Source organism: Triturus cristatus, chromosome 6 (genome assembly GCF_964204655.1).
Source record: "Triturus cristatus chromosome 6, aTriCri1.1, whole genome shotgun sequence".
In the NCBI taxonomy this organism is placed as follows: Eukaryota; Metazoa; Chordata; class Amphibia; order Caudata; family Salamandridae; genus Triturus; species Triturus cristatus.
The window spans coordinates 1,230,533,379-1,230,553,092 of NC_140589.1; the positions used below are offsets into that span (position 1 = coordinate 1,230,533,379).

Below are 19,714 nucleotides of genomic sequence, written 5' to 3' on the forward strand. Positions count from 1 at the left end.
ATCCTGTTCTTTCCCCTTGATGACACAGGATTCCAAATTTTGAAAACACTGGATTCACTCTTTCCTTAGACTCAACGCAATTTGATCAACTTTATTTCAGGGTTGTTAATGGCCACCTTATAAACTAGTCTGCATCAGGTTTACTTTGATGAAAGACCATGGGGGGTGACCGGAAAGTTAAGACTTAGCCCCCACCACCATGACTTTGCTGGGTAAGTTTACTGATGCATTATTTCATACACATCACACACAACAGCGAAATTATACAAACGATCCCAAAAGCAGCAGATAAAACAATATTTAGGGAATAAAAACTTTTTGACAGCTAACAGAATGTAATGCAATAAGTTAACACAAAAAGAAAAGAGAAACAAAATAGATATGGGATGAAGTACCCCCTGCAGTACAATATAAGGATTGTGCAAGTCATCATGGTGTTCCATGACCATATAGAGGAATGAGAAAAAAGGCAGAGTTCCTTTATAAGGTGATGGGACTCAAAACAGCACCTTTTTCAAACGTTTATATCTCAAAGTACTGGAATGATTTACACTAAATCAAAAAAAGAACCCTTTTTGAGTAAAATTCTATGTTCATGTCAACTTTGGTGTGAATCTATTCAATGGTTTTGGCTTTATCTCAAGGCAAAATGTACTACAGGAGTTAAAATAGGAATTGATACACTTTTTCCACTCACAGCAACTTTTTTCCCACTGACATATCTTCACGAAAGTTGGCATGCTGAAACTTAGATGACCGAGTAGATTGTCAAGTTTTGTGAAACTCTGTCGACGCGGTCCAAAGTTATATACATATCAAAAAATATATTTTCACTGGATCAAACAAATAGTGCCACTGTATAAATATATATATTGCAAGTTTATTATGTTTAAAAAAGCACCTGCTGCAGCGTTCCTTACCTCTGGCAATTACCAGGCCTCACAAAAATGTCAAGATAACTCTTGTGATAAATTATTTTCCGGGAGAGAGATCAGCGTTTTGTATAGTTGAGGTCTTGACTTATGTGAAGTTAGTGCAGAGGGTTAATATGCCTGCTGCAAAGAACGTGTACCAAGTAGATTACACAGTGCATATAATGTAAACAGATCAGCAGGTTACTGCTTTTAAAAGAGAAATCCTTTTGTTACTTGCAATTTAGAACTTAAAGTCCTAATATTCAACAGTGAGCTATTAACTTTCATCATAGAAGTGCATACACACTGCAAAGTATACATTAGAACATTGATTAATGTTGCAAAAAGGGTTAATTTGGCTAGAAATCAAATCTTATTATGAAAGAAAACTCCCAACTATGCTGTTTCTTTTTCGACTCTGAGTTTGTGCTTCTTCACACCAAGCACTCTTAAACTATACTACCTACCAGTATGGATGACGTGACTCCTACACTTTTAGTCCTTTGGCTTATGTAACATTGCCTATACACTGATTTACACACATGTATGATTGATTGTCTCTGTATGATGTGTGTGTGATGCAAAATGCTCTGACACCCTACACTGGTATGAGTAGCGCTATGTAATTAATTTAATGCATCTGAGAGAGAGTGGTTATGGAGACTTGGTCACTGTTAAAGGGTGCTAGTGAGAGAATCCGTAGTGGAAGTGGTCAATGGAGGGGCGCCAACAAACATTGTCGCACAGGGCGCCACCAGCGCTAAAGCCGGCCCTGCTCGCGCCCACGCAATGCACTGATATGACCTGACATTTTACATTACTCATGACATGGTCAGTGACATCACTGATGACATCATCCAGTGATTGTGAGTGGTTTTAAAAACTTTATGAGTGTTAAATATATAGCCCAAGGTGTATTGGTGAATCAGTGGGTGTATGAGTGCCTGTATGGATGATTTAGCAGGTGCATGACTGACTGTATAAGTGAGTGATTAGATGTCTCAGTGAATGTATGGGTGAGTGAGTAGGTTGTAAAAATGTCTTATCAGTCTGCAAGTTGGTGTCTGAATTGCTGTATGGGTTGGTGAGTTGGTACGTGAGTGGCTGTATGGGTGACGGATTGGTTGTCCGAGTACCTGTATGGGTGCATGAGTGTCTGGGGTGGGTGAGGGTGTGTGTGACTGCCTGCATGGATGAGTGAGTGGGTGAGTCAGTGGCTGTAAGGGTTAGTGAGTGCATCTGTGAGGGGCTGTATGGGTGACTGAGTGTGTGTATGGCTGTGCCGGTGATTGAATGAATGGGTCAGTGGTGTATGGGTGAGTAACTGCATATGTGAAAGGCTGTATAGACGAGTGTTGGGGTACATAAGTGACTGCATGTGTGAGTGAGTGAGTGATTGTGGCTGTATAGGTGAGCTTGTGTCACAATGTATAGGTTAGTGATTATATTTTAGTATCTGTATAAATAAGTGGGTGTGTGTATAACTGTATAGGAGAGTAAGTGGCTTGGGATTTACTCTATAGGTAAGTGAGTAGGTGTGTGAGTAGCTCTATGGGTGACTGACAGTGTCTGAGTGGCTGTATGAGTGGATATAGCAGTGGCTGCATTAGTGAGTGAGTTGGTGTATGAGTGGCTGTATGGGTCACTGAGTGGATGTGTGTGTAGACCTATGAATCAGTGAGTGGGTGTGTAAGCCCTGGTATGGGTGTGTCAATGGTTTTGAGAATGGTAGTGTGGAGGTTGGAGTGGGTATGTGAAAGGTTATATTGGGGTGTGAGTGGGAGCTTCAGAGATTCTGTGGATGATTATCACTCATGTCATTAGTGATGCCACTGACCATGTCATGAGTGATGTAATATGTGAGCTCATAAGCAGAGCATTACGGGGCGCGAGTTATAGTTAGCTCAGTTAACTATAACTGCTGAATTTCTCTGGTTTTGTACGAGTGAAACCTGAGCCTAACTATAACGTTTCTGTAACCTTTGGGTTTTTTCAGTGAATTGCTAAGTTTAAAAAAAATGTCATTTCTTACTGTAACGTCAATGTAACCTTGGTTTTTTTCAGTGAATTTCTAAGGTTTTATTAAATGCTAATTCCTAACTATAGCATCCCTATAACCGTTGTTATTTACAGTACATTTCTATGGTTTTTTTAAGGTAGTAGTTGCATTTGCAGAGTGGTGGTGAAAGGGAGCTGGGCCTCTGACCAGAACTCAGGAATCCTACTGTGTGGGACTTACAAAGGGTACAAGGAGGGTTTCTTGGCCCCCAAGGTCCCTCAGGAGTAAAGTGGACTTCATCCCCCAACCAGTAGTGCACCACGAGCCACATTTGCAGAGTGGTGGAGAGAGGGGGCGTGGCCTCCGAAGACCTCTTAGCAATCCCGCTGTGTGGGACTTAATGGAGATAACAAGAGGGGCAGCTGTCCCCCAATGATGCCCTTGGGGGCCAACTACCCCTCCTATTGCTTCCAGCAAGTCCCACACAGCAGGATTGCGGAGACCTGATAGGAGGCCACTCCACCTTTCTCCATCACTCTGCAAGCACACCTCCTGGCGCCCTACTTGTACGGAGATGAAGTCCCTTTGGCTACTGAGTGTCTTGGGGGCCAACTACCCCTCCTGTTACCTCCAGCAAGTCCCACACAGTGGGTTTGCTAAGAGGTATTCAATGGCCACGCCCCCAATCTCCACCACTCTGCAAACGCATCTCCTGGCGCACCACTAGTCAGAGGATGAAGTCCCCTTGGCTCTTGAGGGTCCTTAGGGGACAACTAGCCCTCCTGTTACCTCCAGTAAGACCCACACAGGTAGATTGCTGAAAGGTTGCCAGAGGCCCTGCCCCCCTTTATCCACCATCTGCAAATATGCCTCCTGGTAACCTACTCATTGGGGGAAGTAGTCCACTTTTGTCCTGAGGCCCTCAGGAGGCAAGGGGACCTCGTCCCCCCACCAGCAGTGTACTGAGAGGCACATTTGCAGAGTGGTGGAGAAACAGGGTGTGGCCTCCGACCACCTCTAAGCAATCCCACTGTGTGGGACTTACTGGAGGTAGCAGGAGCTCTGGGCCCGTAAGGACCCTCAGCAGCCAAGGGTACTTCATCCCCCAACCAGGAGCATGCCAGGAGGTGCGTTTGCAGAGTAGTGGAGAAAACGGGGGGCGCCTCTGGCAAGTTGCCTTTTTAGGTCTCGCGACCTGCGTTGCACTGCGTAGCAGTGCTTGCGCAGGCGAGAGTCCTTTTGTCCGGGGTTCAGAAATGGACCCTGGAATCACACACGGTCGTGCGTGTGTTTTCTGGTTTGGGGTCTGTAATTGGGTTTTGAGTGCATGTTTTGTTTCAACAGAGCACGCAATAGGCCAAAGGCGGGCGCATTGCTCCACCCACGGCAAATTGGTGTCTGTTACGCGCATCAAAGCCCATATGTTTTCAATTATCGTGCCCAGACACGGGCGCGATAATTGAAAACATATGCCTCGCAGTGGCGCGCGCGCACCACTCGCAGGCGTGTTTTTTTTTTCTTCAGTGCCGCTTGTGAAATTAACATCACTGCAATTGATAGCGACCTTTGTTTCTGTGTGTACAGTAACACATCTGGCCAGATTCATAACAGGTATTTCATCGTGAAAACGTGCCTTTTGAAACTGCCCATGAACAAATTCAGTGCGCCTGCCCATGACACTTGCCCGCAAGCATCTGACCCGTGTGAAGTTTGAGGTCGGATAGCTGCCATGAGGAAGCCAGACATTGGATAGCTGCCATGAGGAAGCCAGGCACTGGTTCAGAACATCTCTCATTCTCGGAGGCACACGCTGACATTTGCACCTGCCGCCTCCCCGTCCTGTAGAGGCGCCGCGCAGGGCTTCAGCAGCGGATATCACAATGCAGGCAGAGTTAGAAATCTATACTATCTAAGGAGCAGTCCCCTCACCCGCCCCTCATTGATACGTATTTACAAGCCCAGCTCTAACTTATTGGTGTAAACACAAGTACGGACATATACAGGACCTTTAAGGCGGTAGGAGCTAGTCGGCGTAATAAACCTTTTGTCACTATTCTTTAATATGTACTCACAACTTCCGGATTCCACTTCCCTCCCCGAGCTCAGCAGCCCCCACCCCCTCCTGTCTCTGGCCCTTTATAGCACTCTGCTGCCTTCAGCTAGGTTTTGCGCTGTATAAATACCACACACATATATAGATACACACAAAGAGGGGATTTTCTACACATACGTCACAAGACGCAATATATTGCCCCGCATGCCTTTAAGGTTGATCTAAAAGTATTCACTTGCAAAGTGAATAAACGAAAAGCCCACAACAACAAAAAAAATGTTTCTAGCTCAAAATGATTAAAAAAAACAAAATAACACAAACAAAACAGTGACACGTGTTGTGGCACAGTGGAAGTTCCTTTGTAAAGTTTGACTGGTTTCGTTTCAGCTGGTTGCTTCTGTATTTGGCTGTAAAAGCGGTATTAATGAGGTGAAACCCGCGCTGTTAACATGAGTAACAAGCATTTTCAATGCAATAGGTCTCGCATTATTAAAGTTTGAGCCGTTGGCATTGCTAATAATAATGCAACACCAACAGCAGCTCAAAGATTCAGTAATGTGATACCCATTGCATTGCAATTGTTTTTTTTTGTTGTTTTTTTTATATAGGACTAACTTGAGTGAAAGGTGTGTATTTATGTTGCATTGCACAACCATCAGAGAAAAGAATATTTCACCAAAAAGGATTGGTGGGAAAGGGGTCTTAAATTTAAAGGACAGTGAGGCGATTCCAGACAGAGATCCTGCTGCACTTCGTGGAATTACCTTTCTGTAAATCACATGAAGACCAGGCTGCGTTTGGGGAGCCAAAAACTAGTAGTCAGCCAGTGCAATTTTTTAAATATAACATTTTATATAGTGTCACTCTACCTGTGAAATGGGGTTAAATCCACTTTAAAATGAGCAAACAACAATTTTCTTTACGTTTAATCTTAAGGGAATAAAATAAGGGAAGAGAGAATTAATTAAACGATCATCAAGTACATCATTTGAGTGCAACATCTTCTTCCAAAAAGGTAGGAATGGATAATGAGACGTGTGTGGTTGCGTGTGTGGTTGTGTGTGTGTTTGTGGTTGTGTGGGTGGGGCTGTGTGTGTGTGGTTGTGTGTGTGGTTGTGTGTGTGTGCTTGTGGTTGTGTGTGTGGTTGTGTGAGAGTGTGGTTGGGAGGTTGTGTGTGGTTGTGTGTGTGGTTGTGTGTGTGTTGTGTTTGTGGTTGTGTGTGTGTGGTTGTGTGTGTGTTTGTGTAGTTGTGTGTATATATCTATCTATATATATATCTATGGACCATTTTGGCTTCAACACCCCCTCCCACGGGGTCTGACCCTCTTTAAATCTTTTTAATATAAAGAACCGGGAAGGGGTCTCTGCAGCCCACCTCTTAGGCGAATTTTGACCCAGGGACCCCAGCCTTTACTTTTATTTATTTTTATATACAATTCAAAGGGAGGGGGGCCGAGCAGCCCTCCTCCTGGCCAATTTTCTGCCCCAGAGACCTCATTTCCTGTGGCTAGCCCTTTTTTCTATTATTAATTTTTTTAAAGGGTGGGGGGGGCCCCAGGCCTTTATATATTTTAGGAAGAGGGTTCATGTGTCCCCCCTTTCCATGGACCAAGACACCCTCCCCCAGGGCCTGACCCTTTAAAAAAATGCTTTTAATATAAAAATCGGGAGGGGACTGTGCGCCCCCACCAATTTTGACTCCCAAGATCGCCTACCCCAGGGAATGGCCACCTCGTCGGGGACCTTGGGGGGAGCCTGAAGGCCCCCCGGGGTCCCTGCAGGCTCCCCGCCTCCTGTGGGAACCGGCATTGGTTTTACACGCAGGGAGCGGACGACATGCAGCTCACTTTGTGTAAAAGCAAAGTGCTCAACTTTGAGCAAGCAAGAGCAAAACATTCCTGCTTGCTCAAAGCAGAGCACTGTTTGCTATGGCATGGCGGGAGCAGTGATCCCGCCATGCCATCGTAAACTACAACGTCCCTGGGCGGGCACACTGGGACATTGCTGGAGCCAGCCCTGGCAGTCCCAGGGCCATGTAGGACCCCCGGGGACGTGGTGGTCCCCAGGGCTGCAGGGGAGGCCGTAGGGTCTCCCTCGCTTAAAAAACAAAAATATGCGCCCTGTGTAGGTGGTAGTTCCTGGGGCAGCGGGGAGACCCTACGGCCTCCTCCGCATTACTTAAAATAAAAATAAAGGGCCCCCCCACATAATTGCAATTAGTCCGGGGAGGTGCCGGTCCCCAGGGCTGCAGACGGGCCCAGTGGATCCGACCGCATTTAATTAGATCACTGCCCCGGGGAGGAGGTAGTCCCTAGGGCTTTGAGTAGCCCACGGAGGGGGGCCCCTGCACCCCCCAACTCATTTCCATAATGCCCCCTGGACCTGGCCACCTGGGGGCCAATAGTAAATGAAGCACAGGAGCCCACATTTCCTTTTTTTTTTTTAAAACGGTTGGCCAGGGATTCATGGATCAACCCGTGAGTCTATGGCAAAATATTTGTTCAAAAAATTAAATGATGCTTTTACCCCGGCAGGGCTTCCCCACCATATCTGGGGGTTCAGGGTATTGCCATCCTGCCCCTTTTTAAACATTTTGTATTTAACTTTATTTCTGGGACTCAGCTTCAAGCTGAGTCCCAAGATGGCTACCAAATGGCTTCTGGTTGAAGTGTTGACGGCCAATCAAATTTTAGTAGGGTTCGTGAGTCCACTGCAAGGACTCTCGCCCCCAGATATCTATGTTTTTTAAAGATAGAGGTCTAAAAAACTACTGAACCGATTTACACCAAATCACAAAAAACACACTTTCTGGACCAGCATTTAGCTTTCTGCCAAATTTAGTGTAATTCTGTCAGCAGTTCCAGCTGTAGTCGTGTTCAAAAAATGAAAAATCCATATAGACTTAAAATGGGGAAAACACATTTTGGGACCCCCTTGTGTCTCGACTTGACAGATCACTCTGAAACTTTCAGCACAGCAGCTGAACCAAAAAGGAGAAGTTTTGAGAACATTTCGTGGAGATTCATGGCGGCAAAGTAATTGGCAAAACAGAAAACACTTTTCCTATGTAAACGTTGGTCCTAACTATAACTACCTATTGGAAGAGCATTTTTGTTTTGCTAAATACTTTGACGTTGTTTGACAGTTCTTAATGAAACTTTTAAAAAAATGTTAATTGACCTCAGCTCATTCCTAGAAAGTTTTACTGTGATCCATCAAATGAGGGACAAGAAAAATGGGGTGTCCCTAAAGGTGTTTTCGCAATGCAAATTTCCATAGGAATTTTAGGAAGCATTTTAGAAGAAACAGCTTAATAGACCCTGCAGCAAACCCCACAAAGTTGCAATTACCTACGGCCATGCTTGGTGTGGGGTTGGCTGCCTGTGGGGTTGGGCATCTAATCCTCCACCGCGCAAGATTGAAATGTATGCTCAGTGACTAAGTTCGGTGAATATGATCAGAACCCCCAAAAATTCATTAAAAAAAAACAAAGGTTAAAGTGACGTTATAGTTAAGTATGGTAATAATAACTAACTTTTAGTTAAAAAAACAAAAAAAAATAGAAATATAAAGAAAGAACCAAAGGTTAAAGGTACGTTATAGTTAATCCTTGTAATAATGTAAATCATATTGTTTCAAAACATAAAAAAACACAGCAATTGACTGAGCTAACAATAATTTGCGCCTTGCCATGCACTGCTTATGACCTCATATATAACATCACTTATAATGCGTACAATTACATAATTGATGACATCCTAAATGACATCATTGATGACATCACTGATGATATCATCCAACCTACTGCTGCTCAAATTACTCCGTTGTCACAACTTTCTCCCTGCATTCCCGTGTCCACCACCAGGGGGCTGAATTGTAGGAATCTCCAGTGTCCTAATAAGCTACTGGACCCTCCCCTTCATGCATATTCTAACTTCCAGCCATTTGGACACTATTGAGGAATTGACATCCATTCCCAATCCCTGCAAGGTTTTGTGAAAGCCAGCCTGCTCATGCTTGAAGCCAGCCTGCTCATGTTTGACACTCCGTTACCCAGAATTCCCTGATCACTGCTTCGTCTCCACCCCTGCAGGCCAAGGATGGGTGGAGGAATTCAGCTCATCTGTGGCTGGCTGCTGCTAGCCAGCGCACACCTGATGCATGTAATTACTATGAGCTCTTTAAACCCCAGCTCCCTTCAGACCAGTGTTGGTCATTGTAGCTGTATTCCGGTGAGACCGATCCTTGTTTCCTGAGCTGTTTGATATTCCTTGATTCCTGAGCTATAGTTAATCCTTGTTCCTTGATTCCTGAGCGATAGCTATTCCTTGTGCCTGAATTAGCACTGCCTGCAGTGCTACCTTGTTTTCTGTGTTCCTGAGCGATAGCTATTCCTTCTGCCTGAATTAGCACTGCCTGCAGTGCTACCTTGTTTTCTGTGTTCCTGAGCGATAGTTATTCTTTGGTCCTGTTCCTTGGCTTCGGCTACTTCTTGTTCCTGATTTGCACTGCTTGCAGTGCTCTCTTGACTCCCTGTTTCCTGAGCTGTAGTTATTTCCCTGTTCTTGAACTAGCACTGCCTGCAGTGCTCCCTTGACTCCTGAAGCTTTAGTAATTCCCTGTTCCTGAACTAGCACTGCCTGCAGTGCTACCTTGACTCCTGAAGCTTTAGTAATTCCTTGTTCCTGAACTAGCACTGCCTGCAGTGCTACCTTGACTCCTGAAGCTTTAGTAATGCCTTGTTCTGGAAACAGCAGTGCCTGCAGTGCTACCTTGACTCCTGAAGCTTTAGTAATTCCCGTGTTTCTGAACTCGCAGTGCCTACAGTGCTACCTTGACTCCTGAGCCTTAGCTCAATTCATGTTCCTGCCCCAGCACTGCCTTCTATGCTACTTTGTTTTTTTGATTCCTTAATCTGCACTATTCTAGTATACCCTTCTGTATATCCTTTCCAGCCCCTTCCTTTCTTCCCATTTCCTTGGTTCCAGTTCCTAGTTTGCTGTCTTTCAATTCTGCTGTCTTGCTTTTGTTGCCTTGTATGTTTGTTACTTGCTTTCTGCCAAGTATGCCCTGTGATTCCCTTCCTTTCCTGTTAAGCAATCCTCCTTGCTAGCGCCTTGTCTATTGTGCTTGTTTTTAGTGCTAACCCTTTGCTGTTACTGCCTTGCGTGTTCCTGTTTGATCACCAGGATCCGTGGGCACAGCTGACTACCTAGGTAGTGTTTCTTGTTCACTGTAAGCAATGTCTTTGAGTTACATTTATAACATCACCATAGGTATAAGCTCCACAGACCTTGCCTTTGCATGCATATCCTATATTTGGGTATTTGCAGTCAGTATCTGTAAAAGGCAATTGTGGGTGAGAAACTTACTGAGCTTCAGTCTTACCGTGTGGAGCTCGAGTGCTTTACCTCACATTCCCTTTATTGTTACTGTTGTATTATATATATGTCTTGCACGTCCGTCCTGGGTGTAGTTAGTCTGAATGCTAAATTGCCTTGTGAGTGCCCTTCCTCTCTGAGTCTTAGCCATCTTGTTCACTGTACAGGCTTCCCCTTTGGATCTCTTTTTCTCCTCCGACTCCCTGTATGATCCTGGGCAGTGCTGTACTACTCTTTCTGAGCACGGTACATTTTCTACCCAGTCCCCAGTCCTTGCTCAAGTCCCTGACTGTGTTCCTGACATAGTCCTGGAAAGTCCCTGACATCCATAAACCAGTATAGCATTTCAGATATGAAAATAAGTACTAAAAGGGGCAGAATCACGTAAAGCATAAATTATCCTTCAGACATACAAGACTCCAAAGGTCAACCAAGTTCCTCCTACTCACAGCCTTCACCCTTTACCAAGCACTTTGTGGATAGCCAACCTAACGTGGGCAATCAAATAGACATAGATAGGCAAGCCTCTGCTCCATACGGTCTTTGTTCTGTGAATAACTGTTCATGGAGAACCCACTGCCTCCAGACACACAAGCACCTTTAGGTTTCAATCCCCTACTATGCACAGCCTATGCCCTATACCGAACCCTTTGCAGATAGCCAACCTCTTGTTGGCAATGAACCAGACATGGGTAGGAAAATACCAGAGAGTCCACTCCCTCTAGACACCCAAGGCATCTTTGTTGGTGAAGCCCAACTACACACAGCCTTCACACTATACCAAACACTTTGGAGACAGCAGGTGTCTAGTGGGTTATCAAGCATAAATAGGTGGACAAGTACCTTATGCATTCAGTCTTCACTCCTATGCACAATGTTTCATGCAGTGCCCACTCCCTCCAGACACTCAAGACCCTTAGGACAGTAAGCACCTATTACGACCACCTGCCTCTAGCAAAGCTTTCCCAAACATAAGTGAACAATCTCTCAGGCACTGCTAGTATAATGTAAATGTTCAGCCACCTTCCTATATACACCATTCTTGAAACCTGTAATTCCACTCATCTGTTGCCTAGTCAGCTGGATATCTAATTCATAACCTCAAGTTTAATTGATAGCAAGGACGAGGGTCATTCTGGCTGGAGTCATACTAGTGTGTAAGTGTACCCCTCACTGAATATTTAGCTTCAGGAGTAATAAAACAGCCTAGTAAAATGTCCAGCAATTTCCATTCCTGTTTTTTTATTTTATATACATAAGACAATAAGAAACCCATTATCGGGAGCTGCAGAGCGACTACCAATACATTCCGATAACCAAGATCGTTTGCACAGCTTATTTTCATTAGAGCACTGGTTTTATTCTTGCGTAAAACCACACTGAAATTACATTGACAAATTAACTCTAAAGTATGAGCTTACTTACATGATTGAAGTAGACTATGTTCCGTATTGTGGTAGGGAAAATAAGCAAATCTTTGCAATATCATAAAATACAGCCAGTGTTAGTGTACATTATACTTGGATTAACCTTTCATATTAATGTTATCTGGAATGATCCAAAGACAACAAAACAATTTATGGCGTGGTGCTGAATAATACCCTTTCCTCTTACTATCTTTGGGAAAGCCTCTACAATATTCAACACAAAAGTGGCTTTTTACTCCTTTCTCTCATTACAAAGAGAAACACAAACTATGGGATTCCAACTGTCAAGATATCCCCTAGAAGAAACAGATGCCACAAAGTTCAGTATTTCAGATTGACAACACATCCACTTAAGCAAATGTATTTGCCAAATTTAAACCTTGCCTGCTTGCTCGAATAATCTCTAGATGAGACGGTCTTTCAAATACACTCTTCCACCAATTTTGATTTAATGAACGGCCACCTCCTTTCTGACATTTCTATTGAAATGTCCCTTATGAATAAAAAAAGGAGAAATTATCACTCCTTGGAAGTCACTGCCACTTAATGGTTGTGAACAGCATAAAGGTGATTCAGAAGAAGAGAATTTCCCACATAACCTAAAACAATGAACAACTGTGCATTGAGTATTTAACTACAGGTACTTGTTCACTGTCTTCAGCTCTTTTTCAAATTCCAATTTAGGGATGGAAATTAATTTTTAAACATCTTGGCAAGAAGCTCCACTGGAAACATGCCATCTGTCCCTACTTCTTTGCCAAATATTTGAAGGTTTTTGCACCATAACAAATTCTAAGGACCTTCAGTGCAATTCTGATAAAGCTTGATCTAAGCAGTATGCTCAAGTACTGATGTAGAAAGAAATATTCAGCGCTATTGATTGTTACTAAACACTCCTCACATTTATTCATCCTCTATGCTAACATTACTAGAACTAGTACAAAGTAATACTTTATAGAAGTTCTATATCTCTCTGAAATAGTGACTATTGCTTTAGGTGTTGTGAAACAGGAATCAGTTGCTTAGACTCACAATCAAAGCTTTCATATATTGACTCTTCTATTCTTCTACACACCACTATGCAGGCTTACTAAGGTTTTTTATGTTTTGACTTACCAAAAGTTGCAGATGTCTATAAAAATGACAGTGTCTTTGGTCTACTCTACAGAGGATGACAGAGACCTGCTCAAAATTGAGAGTGACCAGTTCTATGATTACCCCCATTAGGTGCTGTAATATCACTTGCAGCAAGCAACCTGCTATCAGGCACTACAGCACATGGTCAGTTGGCCATTCAGATGCGTTCTTACAACCATTAATACTCTGAGCATCCATCAAAAGGAGTGAGTCAGAGCAAGTGGTAGGTGCACTGAGAAAAACAGGAAGCCCCAATCCTGGATACATTGCTATCCTTCTAAACTGCATTCTGAAACCCTTGATAGCAGAGCAAATGGACGGGGCAACCTCCAGCACTATTAGTAATCTCTACAGAAGTTTGTGAATTCAACAAACAGGATTGAGAGTCCAGAGGTGAAGATTCTTTCTGCAGATGTGTCTGATATATACTACAACATAGGCCTAAAAATGTTTGGTCATTTGCTGTTGTCCTCTTTTAAAATGTGTGTGAGCCAGTTTTCAAGTGATTCTACAATACATTTCTTTGACAGGTTTCTTCACGAGATCACAATATTTGCCTCCTTCTGGCTTGTTGAGTATTCATCCCACTAGCTCGGAATACAGTCAATGAAATTTATCAGGCAGTCAGCATTTAACCAAAATGACCACATTACCAACATGTCATTGTCTCTTGGTACTTCCAGCAGTTCAGAAATTCCGATACAACCTATGGTAGCGGTATTTAGTACCCTTCTCTTCAGCGGCTTCCTCCTAATAAAGGTGGCAACACAAAGGTCCTTTCTCATAGTGTGCAGGAAACTGGGAGGGACAACATTGATTTGTTTTACTCAGTGGATGGGGGTGGGGGGCGTATTTTCCTCTAGCAGTTCAGTTTCTTCCACAATTACTTTTTGCAGGGTTCCAGTTGTATCGGTGACTGTTTTGCAGACGCAGGTTTTATGGTTTTGGAAATGGAAAAAGGGCTGCCCTTTTGCTTAATGCTACATTGTAAGAACCTTGTTTCTACTGGTGTGCCCCTATGATTGTTTTTTTACCCTTATTTCTGTTCATGGTAAAGTGTATCATCATTAAACAAACATAAGGAGTATGACCGGGAGACCGATCAAAGTCTCCAGTATGCTGGACGAGGCACGAAGAATTCTCTTTTCTGTAGAAGACCCCTCACTCACCAACCTGGTTGGTGACATGCTTCATCATCGGGGTCCCACCCGGATAGCCGAGTGCCATCCGGGTGTGCTTCGACACCCGATTACAGTGGAGCGGGTAATTTTTTGTGTGCAGGTGAGTGAACAGTGGATTAAAAATGGGCCAGATATACTCGCTAGGAAATTTTATTCTGGAGCAACTGGCCGATCTTAAAAACTTTGGTAGGATACCTTCGTTGGTTAAATTGACCAGTGGTATCTTTGAAATAAAATATGGTGCTAATAAGTGTAATAAAAAGGTCTACATGTTTCAACCTATATGATAGTATTATTAGGTTTTTGTCAGGACCAAGTGACGTGACCCGGGCGGTGTACAAACGCTAAGGTGCACCCTACCCTTGATCACTAAAGCCCAACCGTCTACTCACGGTCAGGTGTCCTGTCATCCCATTTGAAGACAGGTGAAATTCAAAAAAAATATTGGGAGTCCGACATCTGGGAAGAATTAAGATCTACTTTAATAGCGAAGGACTTTAGGGGCTTCTGGACAACCGTTAGTAAAGGCAGGAAAGAAGTAGGAACGACCCCATTCCCTAATATAGCCCCAGCTGTATGGGAAGCTCATTATGGAGGTCTTTATTCAAGCCCAAACATTAACGCTCCTCCTTCGCCTATTTTTCCTCCCAGACCCACCATCCAAACAGAGGCTATAACGACGATAACTATAAAGGAGGTGGAAATGGCTATCCATCTATTAATACCCAACAAAGCGCCGGGATTGGACAAAATCCCTGGCGACCTCTACCGCTCTGAACCATTGATCTGGGTGCCATTCCTTTGTATCCTATTCAATTCTATTCTGTCGGGTGGTGATCTACCAGAGTCATGGCTAGGCGCGGAGATCGTGCCCATATTTAAGAAAGGCTGTCCTTTAAAACCGTCAAATTATAGGCCCATCAGCTTAATTGACATCACTCAGAAGCTGTGCGGGCGTATAATATTGGACAGACTCCAGGCCTGGGAGACTGAAAATAACATCTTAAGTATACTGCAGTGTTGGGAGGAGCCTAGCGCGCAACCAAGATGGCCGCGTAGGTGCGAGGCTCCCGAGGACCTCCGCGACCTCCTACATATATCCTGACAATATCCTGTCCTAGATGAGGGGACTGTGTTGGTGAGCCCGAGCTGAGGTGGCACCCACTTTCCGCTTCCAAATTGGACCTCGGACTCCGGCGGTAGCACCGATTGAGATTTGCGGCCTTCTCCACGCCGGACCCCGGATTGGAGTTGTGGGGTGATCTGGAGGCAAAGTCAACAACAGCGGCGGGCTGGGCGCGGCGGCTCGCGTACCCCACACTTTCACTTTTGCTTTTGCACCCTCCTTGCTGTCTCGGCGAGGTTGGGTCGCGGGGCACTGTGAGGTGGTGTGGCCCCGTTGGGGTGCCCTGCCGGCCCGCCGGCTGTGACTTGCCCCGCGGCCCTGTGGTGACCCCCCCCGGATCCCGTGAACCGGTTTGCCCGCCCTCACGACGTGCCTGGCACGGCCGTGTGATTGGAACCATGTCCACAAAGCAGGATGGAGATCGGGCAAAGGTGAAATCGACCCGACGTGGCGCAGTCCAACAGTCTAACAGCATGGACCGCTATACCCTCCAGAAGGGATCTCCCGAGGTGCCGCGTAGGTCCCCTGAGGGCCCGACTGATGCTCCTGCTCTGCCCGCGGATCTGACCCTGCGGGACGTGATGGGCGCCATCGCTGAGATGAAGGCCTCGGTGGACCAGCGTTTTGATACACTGGCGCAGAAAATTGACTCGGTCCTCGTGGATGTTGGCCTGGTAAGGGCCGATCTATCCAAGACTAATGACCGGGTCGATTCTTTGGCCCACACCACATCGGGCCTCACGACGGATGTGGCAGCCCTCCAAAAGGAGGTGCGCCGGCTTGGCCAGGCGAGCGCGCTGATGGATCGTCGCTTGGAGGATTCTGAGGGTCGGGCCCGGAGGAATAATGTCCGTATTCTCGGGGTGCCTGAGGGACGTGAGGAGGCGGCGGCGGATCTATTCGTGGAGGACTTGATTCTCACCCACCTCCAGCCCCGGGGATTGAGTAAATTCTTCGTGGTGGAGCGGGCCCACAGGGTTCCCGGGGGAAGGCCCAAGGCCGGAGCCCCCCCGGGGCCTCTCATCGCCCGGATTTTCAACTTTCGGGACAGAGACGCTATCCTGCAATCCTCCAGACTACAGGGGCCGGTCAGACTCGACAATATGGATATAAATTTGTATCCTGACTTCACCCCAGCGGTCCAAAAGCAGAGACTAAGCTTTCTCGGAGTTAAACGTCGTCTACGGGACCTAAATCTCAAGTACGCTATGCTTTTCCCGGCTAAGCTGCGGGTGGAGTTGGATGGCCGCACGCACTTTTTTGATCGTCCCGAAGCAGCCGGGGACTGGCTAGATACCTTGCCTGGGGATCGGGATCGGGTGGGTGGGGGGGGAGCGGTGGGGGGAGAGGGCCCGCCGGATCAGGACTGAGGGACTAATACTATGCCTCGCTCTGGACAAAATTGATGTCACTTTTGACTGTTCGCCTGTTCGAGTAAGTCTCCTCCTGTGGAGGTCGTGTGGGGTCTCTTGGGGGTTCTCCCTCCTCCTCTGGGGGTCTAGTTAGTTTCACCATCTATGGGGCGACAGGCACACTGCACTTTGGGGGGGCTGTTTGGGCTCATGCAGGGGTGCAGGGAGGGGGGAGTTCTGTTGGGGTGGGGGAGTTGGGGTGGGGTGTTGTTTGTTTTTACCACAAGGCAAACCCTTTTCTGTATTGTTTTTAAGGTGCTCTCCGGGGGACGACTGATGGCTCCTGTGTGTGATGGGGGGTAGGGATTTGACTTTGTTGTCTTGGAACGTTAATGGGCTGGGGGATAGGATCAAACGAGGTGTGGTCCTGCAGTATTTGAAACGAATCTCTCCCGATGTAGTCTTCCTGCAGGAGACACACCTTATTGGAAACTCTTTTTGTGCCATGAATGTTTTAGTGGGGAGAATGGAAGGCAAAGTAGTGGTCTTTGTATCAGTATACGTCCCACCGGGGCTACAGGCGACCACTTTTGCAGACCTGGGGCGCCTCCTCCTGGGCCTTCCGGGGGGACTCCTAGTGGTTGGAGGGGACTTCAATGCGGTGGTTTCTGGGACTCTGGATCGTCACCCCCCTAGGGACCTCCCCCGGGCCCAGGCGTGGCTATCCGGCCTCTTGGATACACTGGGATTGGTGGACTGCTGGCGCTTAAAACATCCCACGCAGCAGCAGTACACTTTCCACTCGGGGGCCCATGGTAGCCTCTCACGGCTTGATCATGTCCTTGTCCCAGCGGCCTATGCTGGGAGTGTGGGGAGGTGCGCCATCTGGCGCGGGGTATCTCAGATCATTCCCCGCTCCTGTTCCATTTTGATGTCCTTCCGAGGGGTGAGGGCAGGGTAGTTCCCATCAATGCCTGGTACCTGCGCGACCCCACCATTCGCGCTGCTGTGATTAAATCCTTGCAGCGATACTTTGATGAGAATGTGGGGTCCGTCCCTTCGGCTATCTCCTTGTGGGAAGCCTTCAAGACAGTTCTCAGAGGAGAGGCCCTGTCCCTTATTTCCCATGCCCGGAGGCGCGAGCGGGAGGAGGTTACCCGGGTGGAGGCCGAAATTGCTGAATTGGAGGGTGATTTAGAGGGCGGAGGGACGGATGCTGCACTACATGTCCTACAACTTAAGCAGGCGGCCTACAGGGCCCTCGTTACGGAGGCGGCCAGGGGCCTCAGTAGGGAGCAACAGGGGCGACTGTATGATGTGGGTGATAAGGCGGGCAAACTGATAGCGTGGTTGGATAAAAAGGAGAGAGTGAATCGTGTGGTCCCGCTGATTGAGAGGACGGATGGTGTGAGTGTCACCGAGCCAGAAGAAATTGTCTCCTGTTTCGCGGATTATTTCCGCGAGGTGTATTCTCCGGTCTCTCCTTGCTCGGAGGAGGACTCCCATTCCCTGCTTAGGGATATCGCGCTGCCCTCCCTCTCGGAGGAGGACAGGGTGTCGCTGGATGCCGCTCCTACATCCGACGAAATTGCCCTCGCCATACGTTCGGTTGCCTCTGGCAAGGCCATGGGCCCGAATGGCATCCCTATCGAGTTATATAAGTTGCGACCAGATGTACTGGCACCCCACCTCCGCGCGATGTTCCTGGCGGCCCACTCGCTGGGCCCCCTTTCCGCCGGACCAGCGTCTGGCTACTATCGTGGTGATCCATAAGGAGGGGAAGCCTCGGGACCGGGTCACATCCTATCGGCCTATCTCGCTCTTGAATGCTGAGCCCAAAATTCTCGCCAAGGTGCTGGCCAATCGGCTGGTCGGCGTGGTGGGCGACCTGGTCCACCAAGACCAGTCCGGCTTTATCCCCCATCGCAACACGGCCCTTAATCTGCGGCGCTTGCACGGGGTGCTCGCACGTGTCCCATTCGTGCGGGAGCCGGCCATTTTGGCGTCTTTGGACGCCACTATGGCGTTTGACATGCTTGAGTGGCCATACATTTGGGCGATGCTGGCGAAGTTTGGATTCGGCCCGGGCTTCATCAGTTGGGTCAAATTGTTGTATTCGGGTGGTGGTGAATGGAAGAGTTTCGGCCCCATTTGAGCTGGGCCGGGGCACGCGACAGGGCTGCCCCTTGTCGCCGCTCCTGTTTGCGCTGGCCTTGGAGCCCCTGGCGGAGTGGCTGCGGTGGCACCCCTCCATCCGTGGTCTCCGTTGGACCCCCGAGTATGAGGACCGTGTGTCCCTATATGCTGACGACATCCTTTTGTACCTAGCCTCCCCACGTAAGTCACTCATAGTCCTGGTTGATGTTTTACGTTCATTCGGCCGGAACTCAGGCCTTGTCATCAACTGGGCTAAATCATGCGTGTATGTGCTCTCTGGGGAGGCTCCTGTCCTTCCGCGGGGTTGTCCAATTCAGATTGCCTCTCAGGGGTTTCGATACCTGGGTGTCTACATTACTCTGGACCCGGAGGCCCGCTACGAGCGGAACTTGCTCCCCCCTCTCCAGCGCTTGAAGGAGGACGTCGTGCGCTGGCGGCGCCTGCCGCTTTCGCCGCTCGGCCGGGCGGCGTTGTTTAAGATGATGTCGTTGCCACGTTTCTTATACGCTCTCCAGAACACTATGGACCCAGTCCCGGCGCGCTACTTCCGTGAGGTGGAGAGTTTGCAGCGCCGCCTGTTCTGGGACGGGAGGCCGCGCATTGCCCTGGCGAAGTTGACGCTCCCATGGTATGACGGGGGGATTGCCCTCCCGGATATTAAACGGTATTACTGGGCCTCCCAGCTAGCTGCAATTAACCATGGCCTCTATGGGCCCGCCTTGAACCCGGCATTTGAGATGGACAAGATGCTACTGCCCGGTGGCGACTACAATCGAGCGCTCTACTCTGGCGCGCCCGACGCTCGCCTGACGGGACCTACGCGTGTCATGGTCAGAGTATGGCATGCGGCCAATGCAGCTATGGGGTGGAAGGACCGTTTGACCCGGGCGTCACCGCTGTATGCGTCTGAGAAGTTGGGCTCTCTCTGGACCTCGAAGGGCTTCGAGAAATGGGACATGATAGGCATCAGTAAAGTGGGGGATCTC

At 47.4% G+C, this 19,714-nt stretch overlaps 1 protein-coding gene across 2 annotated transcripts in view; it reads right to left on the bottom strand.

The window, feature by feature from the left end:
• SYNJ2 (synaptojanin 2) overlaps positions 1–19,714 on the bottom strand; it is a 583,647-nt gene that overhangs the window by 165,262 nt on the left and 398,671 nt on the right. The gene's annotated exons all lie outside the window — the stretch shown is intronic.